Source organism: Ammospiza nelsoni, chromosome 8 (genome assembly GCF_027579445.1).
Source record: "Ammospiza nelsoni isolate bAmmNel1 chromosome 8, bAmmNel1.pri, whole genome shotgun sequence".
NCBI classification, from domain to species: Eukaryota; Metazoa; Chordata; class Aves; order Passeriformes; family Passerellidae; genus Ammospiza; species Ammospiza nelsoni.
The window spans coordinates 16,704,600-16,726,027 of record NC_080640.1 but is presented as its reverse complement, the minus strand read 5'-3'; the positions used below and the strand labels follow the sequence as shown (position 1 = coordinate 16,726,027).

At 42.5% G+C, this 21,428-nt stretch overlaps 1 protein-coding gene across 2 annotated transcripts in view; it reads left to right on the top strand.

The window, feature by feature from the left end:
* Nucleotides 1-5,347: 5,347 nt before the first annotated feature.
* Nucleotides 5,348-21,428, top strand: part of PCGF5 (polycomb group ring finger 5) — a 100,067-nt gene continuing 83,986 nt past the window's right edge. For both annotated transcript variants that reach the window (XM_059477446.1, XM_059477442.1), the window contains exon 1: nt 5,348-5,388. The gene's annotated coding sequence lies outside the window, so the exon portion shown is untranslated. The remainder of the gene's footprint in view (nt 5,389-21,428) is intronic.

Below are 21,428 nucleotides of genomic sequence, written 5' to 3'. Positions count from 1 at the left end.
CCTTTAGAATGTGGGGAAAAAAACCCAAACATTTTCTTGTTTGTTACTGCCCAGGAATAATGGCAGGGACATGTAGCAGCTTTCCTAGATAAAGCAGCACTCCATCACCAACTGGTAGAATTTCATTGGCACCCTTATGGCATTTTTATGTAAAGAAAAACTAAAATGGAAAGTTTTGAACCTGTAAAATGTTGCCTCTGCCACCTGTAAATGCCAAGGCAAGTGTTCTTAGTAGTTTGAAGCCATCCCATAGCTGTTTTGTACACTCAGTGAGGTCCTGGTCTTCCTCACACACACAAGGCATTCTGCATTGATGGACAGTCCCAAAACCACTCACCTGGCACAGAAGCCCTGCAGTGAAGTGTACACCTCTGCAAATGGTATCTAATACACTCTGAGACCACAGTACCCATTTCTTACTGAAAATCAAGCAGAGTAGGCTGTAGCAATTACTTAGCCATCAGAAATCACGAGGGGATTAGATACTGACTCAGAAACAGAATCATGAAACTTGCAGGCTCTTGGTCTGAGTGTATCTCCATGCTTATTACGGAGCTGCAGGTGGGTGGAGTCAGTCCATGTGGTGCCTATAGACTTTTTTAAAGTGTAAGCCTAAAAATACAAAACGGAACAGATGAATATTTAAAATTTTTATACTTCCAACATTTCATTCAAGCAAATAATTAAAAATTTCCCTGTGCATTTTAGAATGTTATATTTGTTTCTCTTTCCAGGTAGTATAGGTTTCAGTTCATAACTTGCATGAGTTGAAGTCTATTGCCTAAAATCTGTGGTCTCCTCATATATCATAAATGAGTTTGAAGTTTCCTCAATAATCAGCTTTTCCCTTCAAGCAGCTAAATCACAGTTGGGTGAAGCTAATATGTCCAAAACAAAGAAGTTTAGAGAAGAAGCCCTTGGCCTATTCCATTATGATGTAGGAGCACCATCAGTTAAAAAGAGCAGTCCCAAAATCATAGATTAGTCTGCCTTTTGAAAACCCAGTACCTGAAATAGGTGCTACCTTCAGTATCTTTGCAGAAGGTTGTTGCCATAGTTGTACTTGGCTTGACCCTGGTTGCCTCAGTTCTCTCAAGATGAAAACCAACAATTTCACCCTCTCTTTGACCAGCACACAGAAAATTTATCTTGTGTTTGCTCTGCTGGCTGTGCACTGTCAGCCAGGGAGATGGTTCTTCAGGAACTGTCACATGAAGCAGATCATCCTTATGGAAATCATCCCTAGATGCGATGAAATTACCACAAACCACCATGCTGAAGTGCAAAATTTGTGCCAAGATTTTTCATTTCTCTTTCAGGACAGTGTTTTCCTAAGTCAACTGAACACAAAAACTTGACCACAAGACATCCCAGCTGACAAGAACAAGTTAGTAACACCAGTCCTGCTCACAGGAGAGAAAACAAAACTCCTCTGAAGTTTCACAGAGCACTTCTTGCTCTAAGCGTAGATGAGTTTCCAAAATCATCTCTTCCTATCTTGCAAGGACAGTTGTCTGTGAGATTTCTGCTGGGCTGAACTAGTGCAGAGTTCTCTTTAATCTTAGCAAACTTCCTCCCTCATTAAGATGGCTTCAGCACAAGGGATTAAAGTAATAGTATGCTTTAAGAAACGACAGGATGTATTTATTAGTCATAGTAGTTGTGAGAAAGAGGAGCCAAGTAACTGTTAGAAGCACCAGTCAGGAGTGGACCAACTCAGCTTCAGCAAGGAGCTGAACATGGAGCTACAAACACACTTCTGGATCAGAGCAAGTGCAACACCACCTCCACAGCCTCTGGAGCTGCAGGTTCATGGAGCCCTCAAGTCCAGGGAAAACATGTAGGGTCAAAAGTTTGCAGGGGTCGGTTGAGGACTAAGGCTCAGCAGCTGTTGGCTACCCCTTCTACTGTGTCTGCACAGGGACCGCAAGACCTTCACACTAGAAATGATTCCCAGCTGCATCTGCTAGATATTCATAACAAATGTCTAATGGCTAAAACTGTGTGCTGTGGGCAGTGTCACCTTTCATGTCATATGGGGACAATTGTGTATTCTCCACTGTGGCTGGGATGTGTCATCCCACCATCATCTGGAGCTGTAGTCCCAGACCAGGAACTGCTGTTGCTGAGCAGTAAGTTCAGACCCCTGCTGATGCTTTCTTGTATCAAATTACTGTTTTCTAACATTGTGCATATAGCAGAACTGAGTTGCTGCCACTGTGTCTCACTGTAAGAGGGAAAGTGTAACTGTAGTAGCCCTGTCTATGAATTACATTTGAATCAGGTTCCATTCCAGGTTACAGCAGGACAAGGGACATGTGCATCCCATTCCAGAGGTTTGTGCTTCCAAAGGCAAACTGCCTTTTGTGCTGATATTGGGGATCATCAGGGGGAAACACAAAGAGGATTTATTCTGTTGATGAGCAAAGCTGATGAACTGCTGCCGACCAACATGAAGTTTCTGCTCTGAAACGCCTTTCTTCAGAATCACAGAATCCCTGAATACTCTGGGTTGGAAGGGACCCACAAGGATCACTGAGTCCAACTCTTACATGAATGGCCCACACAGGAATTGAACCATGACTTTGGCATTATTAGCACCACGCTCCAACCAGCTGAGCTTCAAGTAATCTGGAGTCACTCTTCTGGGAAGAGCATGCCTTTCTACTGATTTACACTGTAGAATTAACCAGAAATAGTGTTTCCATTAATCAATCAATTTTCCAACTCCCAGAATCTTGCAATCTTACAAAAATCTTATTTTTGTTCAGATACACTGAGGTGCCACAAACAGCCTGAGGGGATGGAAAGCACAGAGAAACTCCTGCAGTGTGTAGGGGTGCAGTGCTGGCCTGTGACCCAAAGTACAATGCACACCTCAGAGCTGGTAAGGACCCTCTGCACCAGCTCTGTGAGGGCTCCAGTGCCTTCAGGGCACTTTGCTGTGACACAGCTGATTGTATGTCCTGTTCACACACATCCTGGATATGCTGGGCTCAGGGAAAATACCTGGAAAAATTCTCTTGTGTGCACAACAACAGCTTGTCTGTGTTCAGCAGCCAAATAACCAGAGGTTTCCTCTTGAAGTGGTAAGTTGCATGTTGCCATTCTGAATCAGTAGAATTGGTGCATGTGATAATCATATGTGATTATCTGTCTTTTCCAGCTCTAAATCTAGATTTGACAGACTGAGATTTGAACTCAGTGCCAAAGGCTCAGACAGAAGAGAAGGAAACATCACTTGCTTTCTTTGCTTTGTGAGAGAAAAAAACATTAGAGCTCAGTGCTTTTCCTGTGGAAGGACACATTGCATTAGATGCTATCATCCTTTAATAGGTTTTGGGATTATTTTTGAAATTAAAAAAACAACTAGATGAGTTCTTTCTTGTTTACAGGACAACTGTTCCCACAAAATAAATCCAGCAACAAAGGGGAGTGGCAGGGAAAGATGGATAGTATTTGGTTTCACTAACAGTCTAGTCAGTTGAAAATATCCCCCCTATATCTGACCCTCAGGGGCTGTTGCTGGTCAAGTGAAGCCAAGTCGCATGATGCCCAGCCAAAAGAGCACCAAATTTGGCCTGATGGGTGCTGAGGATGAGATTTATTACACCATATTTATGTGTATAGAATCAGTTTAAAGAAGCACTGCAATATTTGTTGTCCTGTAGGTAACTGGCCTCACCCTGAGATGCCCTTGGATCCCTTGCCTGGTGCTGAGTCACTCCTGCAGGAGTTAATCAGAGCTGGGAGCTTGGGATGTCTTGGGATCTGCCTCATCCAGAGTGTGATGGACAGGATCCTGCTGACAAACCCTCCTTCTCCACTGCAGTTTAATTTTAGGATTTGGCGCTGATGTGTATTTTGTGTCTTCTTTTGTCATCACACACATAAATTAGGGTGGAATTCTTACAGAGAGATGAGGGGTGAAAGTCCTTTTTGGAGGAGTTTTGCCATAGCTAAGAGAACTTTTTCTTATGCAAAGCAGAAAAATAGTGTCTGTCCTACAGGAAAACCAAAAGTTAGCAGAACTTTGGTTCAGTAATGCCTCTTCCCCTTTCTCTGTTGTGCATCCTCCCTCTTGACATGTACTAACCTAATCTTTCGCTTCATCATGAAGCATTCCCCAAAAACGTTATGTTTTTTAACATTTGCAAGAATCTTGTCTCTGAGTTTGACTTGGGTTTTGTTGAAGAAAACAATCCTAAAAAACTATTGGATTCAATCTATCACTTCATTGATCTGGATTTCTAAATTCACTTACATCTGTTACAGAACAGCACCAAATATTTTAAGAAGAATTTTAGCTCATATTTATGCTCTGAGCTGCCAATAAATAAATAGTTTACATGAAATTATGCAGCTGAGAAAGGAGAAATAACCCTAATGATTAGCAAATTCAGGAACTTGTTCAGAATCTAAATACACAGGTTTTGGCTTTCATGTACATGAGAAGAATCCTTCACTGTCCCTCTAATGGTGGCATTGTGTCTGCACCTAGGAATGTCATAAACAGATCATACCAAAAATCATTCAAAATCACATTTCTTAAAATCACAATCACAACATGATTCACCATAAATGCATTACAGTAAAAGTAAGAGGAATGATGAACTGTATTAAATGCATATGTACACTTTGCTGTTTTCTATATCTCTGCTATTCCTTCAGTATTTCTTTTATACCCTTTCTGACAATTCTGAAAGTGAATCTCTAATTCATAACCTCTAATCTTGATACTATATTCTATCATATTGAGCTGTTCCTGAAATAAACCCCTCTAGTTTTTATGTCATTTGTATTCTCCAAATCCCACCCACATAATTGGAAGCTTTTGAGGCATAGTATGTGTGTTCACAACACAAAAGGAAGCTATCCACAGGCTGCAGAATTGTGGGGCATTAATTTACATAAGGTAGGAACTTATAAATCACAAGATACCTCTCTATGATAGTATGATTTAGCATAATTTATTCACATTCATACCATATCTTCTTAAAGCAATTGGAAACACTTATATGTGCTTATCGTTGTATTTTCAATAAAAGGTGTAAGAGTTTACTGGAATATTAGGAGGCATTGATCAAGTAAGCTGTTTTTTACCAGAAAAATGCCCATTACAGCTCACAGATAGCTAAAACTACAACAATCTTTATAAAGAATCATTAACTGATTGTTAAAATCCTTTGTTTGAAATCCCAGCCACCCCTGTGCTCTGTTAGCAATCTGAGCTGAACCAGGTGTTTCTCCTAAGGACCAGGGACCAGCTGACCTTCTGGCAGGTAGCTCATAAGAGAGCAGAGGAGAGCAGAGCATCTCCACTGAGAAAGCAAGCAGGATAGGAGCAGCTTTAGGTGCCAGCAGGCTCCTTTTCAGCCCTGAAATGAGGTAAGTGCTACCTTTGTTTTGGGCTACTGCTGAGGGAGATGTGCTTGCTTTGTTTACACTGATATGCTGCAGTCTGTTTACTGTGTTTAATTGTCATTTATAATGTGCCCCACAGGAGCTGTACTCTGAGATTATTGTCTTTGTGTTCTGAGATGTTTTGTAGAAGTTTATACTTCTGTTTGGGTGTTTGGAATCTGTGCTTTAACTAGCTGCCCTTCCCCAGGGTGACTGACAAAAAAAAAAAAAAAAAAAAAAGTGGTGTAAAAACTTCAGCAACTCCTGTGATTCTGTAATTGAAGCTGTGTGCTTGGCTTGTAAGAGTTCCCTAATGTTTAGGATAGAAGATAATTCAGAGGCCAGGTTGGGTATAGCACCTGTTTCCTGTGGAGCAGTGAGAAAGGAGGTAAGATGTGAATAGAAACCTGAGGTTTGTGTGATGGACCACTTGTTGCTCTTCTGGAGGAGTAATTTTTTTCAGGAGGTTGAAGGAAAAAAAATCCTAAGTTTGCTTATTTTGATGGCTCTGCCTTTGGCTGCTACAGCCTTTTAATTCCTCATTTGAAAGAAAAAACCTTGAATATTCAGGCGGCCAATCGAACATTTGCTAAAGAAACCCCTGCCCTCTCCCCGCTTAAAAACCTGCTGTAAATCTGAGTTCGTGACACCCCTTGTTTCCTCTTTGCTCCCAGTTCTTCCCCTCAGGCTGCGGAAGAGATGAACTAAGAAACCACTGAGGCATGGGGGCTGCCCTGACACCTCCTACTTGTAATATATCTATGGAAGTTATTGCCAAGTATTCCAGGGGAGAGGGGGTAAAAAAGGGGTGTAGGATGCTTGTCTTGAAGTGTTCCCAGCCTCCTACATGCAGAGGAGAGCTGGTGTTTGGCTGGGGTGGGGCACGGGAGCTCTGCAGCTGCCCCCTCGTGCCCCCTGCTCTGAGGGCTGTGTCTGCACTCCTGGCCAGGGGTGAGTCCTGGGGCAGCAGGTTCCTCTGTTCCTGTTACTTTGGGAGGGACCAGCAGTTGTTTCTGTAAAGTGCCTGCTGGCATCAAGCTGTGTTTTGACTGGGAGTACTCCAATATCTGCCTTAATGCCTATTCATAGGTAGTCAGGAGCTCAAAAACCATGTTTATAGTCAAGTTGCCAAACAGCATCTGTGAAAAAGTTAGATTTTTGTAAATGGTTTTTCCCTTCTGGTCTTGCTGCTTCACGAGAGTCAGAGGGATCTCCAGCACTTTTCAGCCTCTGCCTCTCTGCAGCCAGCAGCAGTGATTTCATCACTGACCTTTCTGAGGGACCACAGGGGTACCTTGTACCCTGTGTGCCTTGTACCTGTGATGGCACATGCTGACTTATCTTCTCCCTGGTGTGCTTAAAAACACCAGGAATTGTTTTGTACCTCCTGTACCTGTGTTCTATGGCACCCAGGGCAGCCCAGCTGGGTGACTGAGTGGTGCTGGGCTGCAGGTGACAGCCAGAGCCTTCCTGGGACTATCCAGCTCCTTTCACAGACACCCTGTGTGCAGGCTCTAATTGTTCCTTTCCTGTGCTTGGCAGCAGCGAGGCTGCAGAGCAATAATGCACAGCAAATAGTTTGACTCATGCACACCTTTAGCCTCTCTGCCGAGCAGCAATGAGACCTGCATTGGCACATCAGCTTACGGAGAAATGATTTCCATAGCAACAGCCAGGATACGTGAGATAGGATGAATGCTGCCTTGGAGAGCATGGAAAGCACCTGCTTAAGAAATAACTGACTACATAGGCTCTGAAAAGAAACCAAACCACTCACAGTTGGTTATGTGAAAGGAGGGTTGTGAAATTTTTTTGTTTCGTTTTTTATTGTAAAAAAATTCTATTCATGAAATTTTTAGATATCACTTTAAAAAAATGTATTGGGTAAAAAGAGTGAGGAATTTCTGCTTTATATAAACTGTTAGTGGATGCAGAGAGCATGGAAAAATCTGTGGTGATTCTGCAGCAACAGAGAGAATTTAATATCCTGACTGAAGACCTGATAGAGATTTACCTGAGGCAAGCACCAAGGGGAAGGGAAGAATGACTGCTCCATGGATTGAGGGGCAGGGAAGCAGGATCAGCTGGTAGTCCCTTTAAGTAACAGGTTTTGTGGTTTTTACTGTGGGGTGGACTTTCTGTTATCAGAAGACAAGAAGGCAATGCTCTAGTACTTGGACAGGCATAGAAACAGAATGGGCAACGTGCATGAAGGAATGAAAGCCATTTAACTCTTGGTTACATGCATGTGATCATGTCTTCCCCTTGCTGCTGTTCTGCTTCTTTTCCTCTTTGGATGTTTTCTTGGTTTGTGGTTTTTTTGGGTGGAGGTGTTGTTGCACAGCTCTCTGTACCCTCAAAGCTGCCCAGTACCTGCACACTCCCTCCAGGCTTCTCTGGGGAATGTGGCAGACAAATGTATTGGTTTCTGTAGGGTCAGGTGTGTCACTGCTTCAGGAGGGTTTGCTCTTCCTTGGGGGAGATGAGTCCCTGGGCACACACCTGCAGCCAGCTCTGTGTGCCAGCCCTGGTTACCTGGATACAAACAGCTCTGCCTTTCCAAATGGCACGAGACTGGAAGGAATTGCTTCAGCCTTTGGAAGCAATAGGTGGAGTGAATAAAAGCAACAAGGCTGATGTCATCACTTGCTTAGTAAGGTGATATGTAATCAACAGTGTGTGCTGCACTGCAGCACAAGTGTCTTCAAAAGAAACAGTTTTGGAAGGGAAAAACTACTTCACATTTCAGGAGCTTAACAGATTAAATCAAATGTTGGAAACAGCTAAAACCATTGGAAATCTTGAATCTTGTACTTAAACTGGGTGCTGCAGACAAGCTCCACATGCTATTGAATTCCTTCCATGCCCCTTCCATGCATTAAGAGATTTGGATGAGTTTGCACAGCCCATCTACCTAGATCTTTTTAAACTTTTTGCTAACTAATTACTATTCCTAAAAGATTTCCCTGCTGACTTGTACAACCAGCTAATATTTTGTCCACCTGGTACTTTTTCAATGAAAAGGACAGTGTGGGGACAATGACAACTAGCTGTGGCTTTGTATGGACCCTGTGTGACTAAAGCAGCACCCAAAGGATTAGCTGGACCCTAATATTTGCCATTTCCCTTTGGAAATGTGTGCTATAGCTCTGGAGTAGGGATCCTAAATCTGTGCTTTCATATGGGAGCAAAGAGCAGGGCTGTGAGAGCTGGCAGGAGCTGTGGATGGCAAGCCCTGGCTGCAGAGGTCAATATTGGTGGGTTATCCCACAGTGTCTGCTGCTGTAGAGCTCAGGAACAAAGCAAGCTATTCTCCTCTAATGAGTATCGTGTACTTCCAGCTTATGCTTTAATAGGATTAAACAGTCTGGCACGGCCTTGGCAAGGTTGCACATACCCTGGGGCAGGGCAGTCTAGACTCATCCCTTTGATGCTGCCATGTGAGGAGTGTGGCTCTGTGGGCATCCTGGCAGGTGTGGCTGAGTACAGCCCTGAAACACCCTGCCTTTGTCTGGCAGCAGCTTAATGCCCTGTGTGCACAGATTTAGCTGCTAACATGGATTCTAAAGAGGTAAAAGATGAGCTGGGCTACTGCATGTACTGATGTAAACATGGTAGTGAGAGATGCACTTCTCTCAAAGGAGAATTGGGCTGGAGCCTTTAGTAGCCATCTACTTGTGCAGGAATCTTTCCCTCCTCCTCTTTTTCTGTCTTTTGTTCTCTCTTCTGTTGATGACTTAGACATATAGACACATTTAATGTCTAACCCAGTGTGACCATCTGAGAGTGTCCTTGTTTATAGGGATGCTTATTCCAGGCTGATGTGTTGCAAGGGAGTTCAGAGTCTGAAGCAGAGTGGGATGGCAGCCACAGGTTGTTGACATTTGGTGTAAGCAGCAAGTTTCCCTCTGGGAGCAGGGGGTCTCATGAAGCAAGACCTGGCTGCCTTCTCCTCACTCCTCCTTCTCAGCAAATAAAATACAGCCTCTTTTCATATACTTTCTTCTCTCACCAGCTACATCTCCTCTGCCCACATGCCAGCCCTCCTGGCAAGTCTCAGATATGGGAGTTGTGGACCTGCATTTCAGTGCTTGGCCAGCCAGTGTTGTGGAGGAAGAGCATGTGCACTTCCAGGGTGGAGATCTCCTCGTGCTGCTGTCTCTGAAGGCAGCTCTGTGGGAGTGAGCTCCAACTAAACTCAGTAACTGTAGGAGACCAGTGCTGCAAACTGGCTTTGTTTTATCCCATGCATCTGTTTTCTTCATGGCAATGCAATGTGTCTGTGTCAAGGCTATAAAATAAGATACCTCTTTTCCAGAAATTAATTGTGAATGCATAAGGTGACATTGCCATTTATGCTGAATGGAGAACAAAAAGGAAAGATCAGCTTGTAATAAAATTCCTTTTATTGAAGCAGTAAATATCCCTGTGATCTTCCACCTACCCTTTGAGAAAATGCCTCAGCTTACCAGCACTGGTAACAAGGAATAGATGGTTTTAGAGTTGTTTTCTTAGAGAAAATATATATTAAACATATCCTTGGATTTATCAGGATTTATATCAGCTCCTGAAATAAGTTTGAGGGTCTCCCTTTAATGCTGTAGGGCTCTTGCTAAGCCATTGCCTTCAAAAGAAATCATTCTCTGCTGTGAAGTCTGCCCTTCTGCCATCTTTCTGGGGGGGCACATGTAGGGTGGAGCTGAACAAGCAACAAGGAAATTCAGTCTCTTGCCAGAGGCTGGAGGGTGAGGCTGTGGCAGAAATGGGAAGATGGGCTACATACAAACTTGCATCCTGCATGGCATTTTTGGTAGCTCCCTTGGCAGGAGCTCAGCTGCAGATCTGGGATCCTCATGAGACTTCATTGAAGCAGGACCCACATTCTGGACTTGCAGGTGAACACACTTGGGAAAAGCTCTTGTGCTCCATGTGAAATGTTATAGCCAGGAGCAGAGGAAGAGATGGAAGGGGATATGTTTTGGGTTTATTTCTTAAGTAAACTTGCCCAGAGGCTCTAGGGAAGGGAGCATCTATTGCTGCAACTGTTTTTACCCCTTGGAGGCTTGTAGGATATTGGTGATTCCCTTCTGAAAAGAGTTTAGCTGAGGTGTTATGGGACTGGGTGTTACTGGGCTGTGTCTCATGAAAGTACTCACATACTGACTGTGCCTATGGGATGTTCTCATTTCATGGCAACAGACTGGTGGCATTCCTCCTCTTATTTCCCTACCAGAAACTGATTTTTTACTTTTTAAACAGTCTCTGAATCAATCCTCACCTTTGACCACTGAGGGCATAAAACTCTGCTTTCATCCTTGACAGGACCTACTGAGCTCTGGCTATGAGCCAGGAGATTCTGCAGGTCCATACTCATACCCATACAGTTTTGCTTGTACTTTAATTATCTGCTGCTGCAGGTTGTGCCTGCAGACATCTGGAGTTCAGATTCAATCATCTCTGGGAAGATGCCTTAGAGGGTATCTTAGAAGAGCAGAGTTGAGTTGGTGCCCTGTGGGACTTCTGTGTAAAGCAGGAAAACGTCATGGATGGCTTTGGGAGGAGGAGCTAGATTGGTTTAACTTGGAAACCCTTTACAAGTGAAAACTTCACTGCTCAATGCAAGAAAAAATGTGCTGAAAGTATGCAGTTGAGGAGCAAAATAGATTTTAGCTATTGTGCTGAAAGTCCTTGTGTCTCAACATGGCGGGGGGGAGAAGTATGCTGGTGTTATCTTCCCAAGGCAGAAAAACTGAGGCCCTACCCCTGCTAGACTCTGCAGAACTTCTTGGTAGAGAAAAGCCATGAGCAGAAAGGTTCTACATCCCAGCCAGCAGCAAAATTGAGAGAAACTGCTGTTTATTAGTGTGCTAGAGAAAACGCTTCAGGTTTTCCCAGAGCAGCACTAGACTGTAACAGAGCTTGGTTAGCAGCATCTGGGGGTGAGGAGTTATTCAACCTTGTCATCTGGTACAGCAATGGGTACCAGATGCCTCAATGATGAACAAAATGCCTCAATGCGCTGCAGAGAAAAGAGCTCTCCAACCCCAGTTCTTGGGGGTAGGAGTGGTCCTTGTGCCACACCCACACTTTACATGCTGGCGCTTCTATAGGGTTCTGCAGACCCTCATTTTTAACATGCAAAATCCTAGTAACTCCTCCTCTGAGTGTCTGGGACATTTATTGGGGGTCATGTCTTGTGTTGGGAACAGATGCATATACCCTTATTTTGCTCTCAAAGGGTACATTTGTTTCATGTAACAGCACACAGCAAACCCCTCCGCACACACTTGGCAGCTGCTGACATTGCCTGTGCTCAGTGTGGGGCATCTGGAGCAGCAGGACCATTGCCCTGGGCTCCAGAGCAGTGGAGCTGTGAGGAGAGCTGCAAGCAGTGCTCTGCCTGCCCTGACCATTGCCCTGTGCACTGCCCCATGTGGGAGCTGCTTTGTGGTGAAGCTCCCCTGACTGTGCTGCTGCACTGTCTCACAGCACTGGGGCACCAGCAGGGCACAGAGGGACCTCTGAGGCTACCAAGAGCAGCTGCACCTGTAGCACCTTTAACAAAAGTAGCACTGGACAGGGATTTACGCTGTGTCTAACAAGTCCTTTACTCTCAATTAACCTATTTCCCACTGCTCTTCCAACAGTAATTGGTGATTTTGTACCAAAACTCTCTTGGTACTGTTGTGTGAATAAACTGTGGAATTAAAATTGTGGCACTCATCAGAGTGATCATAAAAAAACTTTAATATTCTTGTCCCAAGTTGTCCCCTGGGTAAGATGGAATAAAAATTCTCCCTGTGGAAGTCTGAATCACTGCAAGACCAACCTCAGTATTTCCTCATGCAGTAAAAGCCAGTCTGGTTGTTTTCAGGTCAAGTTGAAGATAATTTTCATGGTAATGACATGAAGTGATCAAAACCCAATTCAATGCAGTCAGCAGCTCAGGGACAACCTTTAGTCCAAAGCTGAGTGAGAGGTCATGTAAGGGTTTAGGAAATTCACAGAATATGATCTGCAAGGCACCCTTATCAGGTTTTGATTATCTTTTTTTCTTTAAGATAACTTTATCATGAACGTAAACTTGTGTTACTAATTTTCTTTTCCTTCTCCATGCTTTTCTTGTTTATTTCTTAAATATAACAGATATGGAGCTGCAATTTCTCTCCTATTTCAAATAATTTCTCATTTTCTTTCACTCTCATTTTAAAATCCTGAGGATAAGATTCTAGTTTTCCAACTTTCCATGATTTCAAGTTCTCCCAGCTTAAGCTCATTTTTCCCCTTGTACCTCTATTGCTCATATTTTAGGTTCTGCTGCTGCAAATGTGGCAGTTTCAGTTTGATTGCTTTTCATTTTCTCATCTGCCTAGAGCAAATTTCTTGTAGCAGCCACCCAGCTATTCACCACTTTTTGATCCTTTCTCTTCTGCAATAGTCTTAACATTAACATCTCTCCACCCTGCTTCTCAAACCTGAATTCAAGTCTCACAATATCAATAACGTGAGTCTGTAAAGAAAGAATGATGTGTTCTTTTTCTTCTTCCAGCCCTCAGATCTTAAATATCCACTAAGATGGATTCTTATGAGTTGTCTTGATTTCAATCTGTTTTGTTGTTGAGATCTCCCTAAGAAGTTTCCCTTTGGCTTGCTCCTGCCATCATTTCTAGGCTGGAGCCCAAAAGCTCCTTGGCCAACCTCAGGACCTCCCCCTGCAGGGAGGTGCAGGGTCCCTCGGGAAGTAGAGCTGCACACTCTGGCTCTCTGCAAGTAGAACTGATAAAGGGTTTGGGGTTTTTTGGGGTTTTTGACATACCATATTTCCTAACAAAAACATTGATTCACTAAAACGGACTCTTCTCATCTTTTAATGGAGACTTGTTCTTCCTTAAGTTCTTGTCACCATAAAAATGCAAAAGCAGAGCAGCAAATAGATGATTAGGATGTTTCCCCTGGACAAAAGAGAAACAGGTGCAAAACTCTTGTCAGAACAGGACACAGTAAGGTTGTTGAACTCATTTATGTGGTGTCTCAGATAAGTTCTTGAGTCACTGAATTATTCCAGGACAGAATTGTTATGCCTGTTCACCAAGCAGTTTCCTCTGTTTCTCCACTCTTTGGGGATTTATGTAATAAAACAGTGGAATAATGTTTCTATAAAATTCTAACCTTATGCTGAGTTTCTATTTTTGAATTGTATATTTGATTTGTCATGTGTGGAGCTTTGCTTAGGGAGCTCTTGGTTGGCACTTGTTAAATCTGTTTGCAGATTACTAAATCCTATTGCATAAGAGCACATTCATATAGCCAGGGGCCACACAAATACCTAGATAAGTGCTCATGGGGCTAAATTGCTTCTAACAGCTTTTTTTTTATGTGCACATAACAGTTGTTTTCCTGCCAAGGAAAAGTATTACAATAAACATAAAATACAAAACATGAATAATTGGAAGAACATCTATCAATTGAAAATATTTCTAAAGAGATAAGAAATGTAGAGCATTTAATAATATTTACATGTGCTGTTTGGCACTCATTCTTCAAGTGTTGATACAAGATCCCAACTAGAACAGATAACTGTGAGGAAGGCAGTTTATTCTACTGATGCATGCTTGGCTGTCTGCTGAGGTAGTGTGCTCCAGAGTGGTCTGTTTTTAGCAAAGTAAGATGTTCCCAGCTGAGTATATTCTTTCCATAAACTAAAACTAAATCTATTTTTCTGTTGGTTTTACACCATCCATCACACTGAATGAACCCTGCATAAATGAGCAGAAAAATGAGTGTTAAGCAGATGTTCCACTTAGCATATGGTAAAAACTTGTGGAGATGAGCAAGCACAAATGAAAATGATCACAGTGGAAAGTGAAAATAAAACGGACAACTAAAAATTAGGTTTGACATAGTCCTGAAAATGAAATATTTTTCTGTATTTTCTCCTGCTGTGACTGCACCATACAACTACCTCATTCTGTTTTATGGAGAAGAGTGTAAACTATAGCAATCTAAAATGCAAGTTTTTCTAAAGTAATGAAACCTCATTTCGGTGCTGTGATGACTCCCTGGCCTCTGCCTTTTGCTCCCTGTTTAAAAAGGTAAACAGCTTTTTCCTGTGTGCTCTGGCAATCACCTGCTGTAGCAGTCCATCAGTGCATCTGCACCCGCACAGTCCAGGCTGCTGAATTCTCTCACTGAGCCTGCTGCACACAACAGCCTGCACAGAGGACAAGCACTCAGCTGGCACTGGGTGAGTGCCTCACATAGGGCCTTGGCCACTGCAACGTGAATTCTTGGCTGAAGCTCTCAGCTACAAAAGTAATGTGAATAAGTAACTGCACATTATCATAGTGATCTGTGCATTGTTTTTGAAGTCAGCCTTTTCAGTTAGCCAAAAGTGAATAATAATAAATTCCAGATTTAAGCTTGTTCTAATATATTGGTGCTGATGGTCTCTGCTTACTGTTCTTATGTAGTTGTTTGGCCTTTGCAAAAGGATGAATGGAAAGGGCTTGTCCTTCAGCAAGGCGAGTGATTGACTTGCAGTGCACAAAGAACAGTCATTGCAACAGTCTCAAAATAATGATCATGCAGCTACCCATAGGCAACACAGCCCTTCAAGCAGGAAACTGGATTGAGTTATCATTACACACCCTGAATTCTAGTTAACCAGAGTTTGCTCTGCCTTCTACCTGTGATGGCTGAATTGTAAAGGATGCCAGAAGCAAACTGCAGATTTGTGCCAGGCCCTCCATGGTGGCATGATGAAGAGCAGCAGTGCTGGTGTGTCCCGGAGGGTCAGTCGCTTTGCCTGGCTCCATCTGCACTGGCTGCTCTGGCAGTGGGAGTGCTCCTGTGTTTGCAGGGCCATGGCCCATGCTGTGACAGTACAGATTCAGAGTTTCTCTTCCAGTTCCATGTGAGATAAAACTTCACACATGGCCTCTGTAGCTATGTGAAGGAAAACAGTGCTAGAAAAAACACAGTTGCTGCTTCTCCAGTGGTGTCTTTACAAAAAAAAAAAAAATTTAGTGTCCTCCAAAGGCACTTTCATGCTTCATTGTGCTTTTTCATTCCAAAGCTCTTCTGACTGTGTCTGTTTTGACAGGTGTGCAAAGTTCTTACTGAATAGTTAGGTAGACCTCCAATTCATAAACAAGTTACAGGGTATAAAACAGAGAACAGGAGATGGGGGTGCAAGTGGGACCACAAGGCAGAGAATTGGACCTGAAGCTCATAGCAGCTTCTTCCCTTAAATAAAGCAACCAGGACTGGCTGGAGTGGAGAATTCATTTAATACCCAACTGTAATTCCCTAAAAATGTCATGGCTGTAAAATCATTCTCAAGCTCATCACAGCATTGCAGGCTTGTGCTGACACCCTGTGAAAATGAAGCAAGAAGGAAGATGCATTACAGACTTTTAAAACTTCCTGTTGCAAAAACTCAAGTCTACGTTCTACATTGTTGCTGTTTTTATGTGGCTGTCCTTGCATCTAAGCTTTATGCCAGGAATGGTCACCACCAGAGTGACTATTTAATAAGTATTTCAGAATCTGGTTAGAAAACAAATATTAAAGCTGAAATAATGAGGTCTTTGGAGAAGATGATGCCAAGTGTTGTTTGTGATAGTTGATAGTTCATCTGTTGGTAACATCTAGTACATAATCTAGCTTGTGTTGTTATGTCTTCTACTTTTCAACATCATATTTGAACCTGAGGCAAAAATACTGAAAGGGGGTGAGAGGAGGCAATACTTCAGGCAACTTCTGAGGTCAATTTATAGCAGCCCAGATGATGTCCACTTCCTCCTCTTTATCCCCCAGAGACAAAGGCTGCAGAGGGAAGGGCAGTGTGTTCAAGTCCTGCTAATTTCAGAAGCTATCAGGAATGCTGCCACCTCAAAATAACAGGTTTGCTCTCCCAAGCACCAGCTGATACAGCCAAGAGTAGAAGAGCTACAGGGCATAAGTCTGTGTGCAATGACTTTCTCTGTTAGGAGGGGGAAGGTTTAAGCAGGAAACTTCAGTCATGGTCACTCAAGTTTTCTTTTAGATCTGAGCTTTGCCAGCAATTTTTTTCCAAACCCAATTTTTTTTTCACTCTTCCACACAACCACACACAAGATGCACAAGTGAAAGTATTTTGTAAGAGGTAGAGATAGAAGCATTGGTTTATCCATTTCAAGTATTGGTTTTCATTTGTTTAAGAATTATCATATAGTTACTGCATTTAGTTACTATTGAACCATCTACAAATGCCATTGTCAGTAGAGGAATATTCAGTCTTCTGAAGACCCATGGGGCTGAAATAGGTTCTACATCTGGAATCACAAGTTATTTTAAATTTACATCTGTAAATGGTGCATGGATGTATGGTTTTCCTCTAACTGATGCAATTTCTGCTGTGATTGAGTCTATGAAGCATTTCCACTGAGCATCAGCACAAACCTCCTCAAAGCTGTGCTTCTGGAAACAAGCTGAGGAGGGGCTTGCAGTCAGAACTGCCTGAACTAGGAGGGTTTTTTTATCAGAGGTTAAGCTGGAATGTTCAAGAACAACATTGGGTTGACACTAAATGAAATTGGCTTGGATTTGTCTTCTCAGGAAAATAAAATATCTCCTTACCTGCCACTGTTTCACTCAACCCCAGAGCAGTGTTTGTGCTGTGGCACAGCAGTGTTTGGTGTTTTATGGAAGGACACAGCCTTGGTCCCAGCTTGCACATCTGTGCAACCCTTAAAGCAGGGCCAGCTTACTTGCTTTGTGCTTCCTTCTTGCTCTGCTTTAGGACAACAGAGATGTGTGTGTAAGCCTTCGTGCATATGTAGTTCTTAGTGATGAGAGGGTTGTTTGCTTTAATTAGTGCTAGCTTTTATTTAACAGTAAGGCTTTATAGATTTACTGGTATGGCTGCCAAATTTGTAAATGGAGTGATTAATAATGTTGCTTGTATTCTGATGATTACTGTAAGACAAGATGATATGGAAAAAACTACAGACTTCTTTCAATGTTGGATTGTAGATGTGGAATATTTGATTTAATTAAAATACTCAATTTTTTAGCCTTGCCCATACACGAGGAAGGTTAAAATCACAACTTGGGCTGGTACAGAATTTTAGTCAAGAATAATACAAATTATATCATCACATCAGAATATTTCAGCACTTATTTTAAAAATTGCTGAAGCAGAAAAAGGTTTTGAATAGATTTTTCTGTTCTACAAAGCCCAAAAGGAAGAGCTTTGCATGCAGGTGTCCTGTTTGTTTAAATTTATCCTTTAAACTTCTAAATGCACTCAATATTATATGAAAGGCTGCTCAGCAGTGTCTTACCATTGATGCTAAAGGGAGGGTGAATGTTAAGCTGCCATATGGGACAGTTGAATAGCAGCATGGATAGAATCAAAGGAAATAACTTCAGTGCCTTGGGTAACTTAAACTGACTGCATCATCAGCTGTGTCCTTAGGTCAGCTCTGCCTGCTCCCAGCCCTCCCAGGTGCAGGCTGAGCTGTGATCTGGAGTGTCTGGGAGTCTCCCACAGTCTTCCTGATGCACCAAACCCAAAACACAGCTTCTTCCTTCAGTTTTGACCCCCCTCTCCTTGTGTATTTAGGTGGGAAGCACCCAAAATGCAAGTTTGGCCAAGCACTTTGGACCCTGCTAAACTTCATCAGGTCTTTTAAAATTGGGGACTCTGAGCAAGAAGCTTTAAAGCCCATGGCTTAGGTTTCTAAACCCCTAGGAAAAATATTACCCCTTGCTAGAGCAGCCCTTTCATTCACTGCTCCCTAATTCTATGAAATAATTTTCCCTGGGCTCCCCTTATTCACCAGTTATGATATAAATGATTGCCAACCAATCTATTTTCCTTTCTAACTAGCAATAGGAAAGAGCATTGAAGTTGCTTTTCCCCTTCAGTGACACAAGGGAGTTCCAAGCCTGAGGGTGACACAGGATGCATTCTCTGCTGTGGGCAACAGAAAAAAAATGTGTCTTTTTAGATTATCAAGAAGTTTTATGACCTCAAAGGAAAATAGTGGGTGCCCTGGACAAAGATAAGGGGAGGGTGGGCTTTTTTCAGCTGTGTATTTAAGAGAAGAAAACATGGCCATCCATTACTATCATGAACTACTTACTTCAGCAAAAGCTGTAAGAACTGTAGTCCAAGTTGAGTGAGATGTTATCTGCTTCTCTTTGTGACCACAGGGCTCTCTGGTGGTATACATTTCTTCCCAGGCAGGAAAAATAGATGATTAGTGTCATAAAGATCAGCCTGATAACATCACCTCCATTTCCCCCCTATGGAGCTACAGAAGAAAGATATGTTGGATACAAGTTTGTAACCGTATCCCATGAGAACCTCTCCTGGACACTTGCTACCCTGCTCAGTAGGCACTTTATTTCATTGCTCTGTGAAAAAGGAGGTAGAAATTGTAAAGAAACATGCAAAATATGTTCCCCAAACTTAACCATTAACATTCTTATGTTAAATGGAAACACCATGTTATGATTGCCAGCTGACTGCATCAGGTTTTACTTAATTTGTGGCCTAACCTGGTAACACAACAATATTTAATGTGTTAATATTTAAGACACGTTATCCTCATTAGAAGAAAGGAAAGGTTTGTTGCACAAGACTAATTAGATACCTTACACTCTCAATTTTAAGAGCTTTTGAAATCAAACCAAGAGCTGTGTATAATTCCTGTGATGAGTTTGTCTTTCATGTAATACAGGAAACCACCACTAAATGAATTGTGATTTACCTTTGAGGAGCATGCAGCTTGTCTGCTATGGATTAAAGGAATATATTAGACCTCAAGAGTTAAAAAAAAAAAAAAAAAAAAAAAAAAAAAAACCAAAACAGTGAGACAGAGAGGATCACAGGGAATTTAGGCTATAAAAATATAGGCCCTTCACAAAGTGGAAGGGCCTATATTTTTAAGCCCTACTGATGATATGTTTGCAACTGCTCACCCACTCCTGCTGTCTTCCTTTCCTCTTGGAAACCCCTGGTGATGGATGTCCTGTGTGGTGTCTACAAAACCCTCTGCAGACATCAACTAAAGGGATGATTTCTGCCCCCTTGGGCTGTAGGCTGCCTGTTACTCTGGAATGTTTTGACATTCATAAATACTTTTCCATTTAGCAGGCTCCTGACACAGGGATCAGACACAGCCCTGGTGATGTTACCAGCACTCTGCAAACAGCCCACACAGTATGGGTCTACTTAGCTGGAAACCCGAACAGCAGAACCATGTAGTCAAGGTATATATTAAGAAAACACCCAAACTGTTACCTTAGACTGTTTTCTGTTGAGACTGCAGAGGGGTTTCCTCAGAATTTTAGTTGTGTGATTATAAAATTTGACTCAGCTTTTGAATTGTACAGCAGCTCAATCTGGCAAAGATAACAGAAGTACAGAGCTCATACCTTGAGTTTTCAGTGATCACAAAGAAGTTAACCTCTTGGAGGATATTTTCAGTCATGTAACTCTATCAGTTTTTGCCTCCTGGGAGTGAAATGGAGTCCTAGTGATGCTGGAAGTACCTAAGAACATTTTTTGATGACTTGAAGAAGCTCTGGGCTTGATCTAATGCAGTTACAGTACTTAAAGGCAATTGTTTTCTGTCAGTCTGTGTCAGTAGAGGACTTAAGCCTCTGTGTTCAGATGATACCACATTGGAAAAGCACTTGTAAGAAAGTGCTTCTTTGCTCTCTCTCCTCTCCACCCACTGTAAATAGCCACAAGAATGAAATGGCAATGTTAGCTGGCTTACCCCACAGCACAGCCCTGCCTCAGAATTCAAGGTGCATAATGCTGCCTCCAAGCTAATCCTGTGAGGCACAGCTCTTGTACTTGCCCACTCCTTAGCCTGGCTGGAGAATGTGTTCCTGTTGAAATGCTCCTGCCCTTCTGGACAGTGTTGTAACAAATGGCAATGGGGATAGGGCTGCAGCAGGGAGCTGAGAGTTTGGGAACTCTTTAACATTTCACAGCCTTGTTTTTTGTCTACAAGGTAATCTGTGCAGATAGGTGCAATATGTTGTACAGCTTCTCAACTCTCTGAACACCCAGGCAGAGCCAGGCAGGCACTGGGTCTGTTGTACAGGGAGACCAAGACTACACAGCCTGGAGGGAACTGCTGGAGTGTCCCCAGGGCCAGAGAAAGAACACTCCAGGGCACTGAGATACATCAGTATGTTTGCCATTGCAATGGAGAAAAGATGTGTCCGGGAGCTGTTAAAGATAGAATTGGCTTTATTGTTGCCTCAAACTCTTAAGGAGGAAAAAAAGTCTCCCTCTTCATTTCCTCAGTGCATGCATGTCCTAGTTATGTAGGCTGTGTGCTAGGGGGTCAGGATTTGAGCCAGTGTTTGGTGACTCCAGAAGTCAAAGACTTAGCACTTCAACTCATTTGCAAGTACCGTATAATGAGCTTTGAGAATTCTTCTTTAGTCTGAGTTTGCTCTCAGAAGAAGTTCTGCAGCCTATGTATATTAGGGCAGCATAAATGACAGATGAGTCAAAGCCTTTTTCAGTCTCTTCTCTTTTGAACCTGTAGAAGAATTATCAGACTTGACTGTCTGTGCTCTCCTGAAATTAATTAGAGCTTTACTACTTTTAGTCTCAGTGAAAGTTTTGTTTCCAACTTATCATGACGCCAGTGAAGAGCTTCTTAATATTTATCAGCAAGTTCAGCACTTTCAAATTCCCCAAAAAGTTAAAAGGTGAAAGCTTAGATTTTTTCCCCCCTGTTTTCAGATTCTAAGAAGGTAACTAAAATCTTGATGCTAGGAGAAAGTTCTGTGCAGAACTTGGACTCAGCCTCATTGCATGAAAAGCAGACATATTCTTTAAGCTAAAAACCCCATACCAAGCCAGATTATAACTGAAGTATGCTTCAAGGCTCCCTGTGAGCCTTCCAGTTTCATGGGATGGAGACACTCCTATGGTTTTTTCCTCATTTGCCTTAGTTTGAAAACTTGATTTTTAACTTTGAGGTGCATTTCAGATATTAGTTACGAAA